A 393-nucleotide genomic window follows, 5' to 3' on the forward strand; every position below is an offset into this window, starting at 1 on the left:
AAGGTGCCCGTTCTAAGCAGCCCCTGGGTGGAGAGAGAGGAAATTCAGACTGAACGTTCCTAAAAAGCGTTCCGGCTGGAGAAAGCGGGACGGGGACGTGCTGTTCTGAGCAGTGCTCATTCTTCTCGCAACAGGAAGGAAGGATAGTCGGGAAACACTTAAACTGGCCGCGTGCGGGGTCGTGTGAGCCTGCGGGCCTGGCCCTTCCGAGCCCTTGGCAACCCAACCAGCGTTAGCAGCAGGGGATGTCGGGAGGCGGCAGCTCGGAGCCGTCCTTAACTCCGAGGTTCCCTGGTGTAAACAGGAAACCCCATGAGGTGTCCTGGCGCTGGAGAAGCCTCCCGCGCCGTCGCTTCCCGGGACGGCAGCGTGGAGGTTGCCGGGAGGTGAGAG

Source organism: Eurypyga helias, unplaced genomic scaffold (assembly GCF_000690775.1).
Source record: "Eurypyga helias isolate BGI_N326 unplaced genomic scaffold, ASM69077v1 scaffold38117, whole genome shotgun sequence".
Classification (NCBI taxonomy): domain Eukaryota; kingdom Metazoa; phylum Chordata; class Aves; order Eurypygiformes; family Eurypygidae; genus Eurypyga; species Eurypyga helias.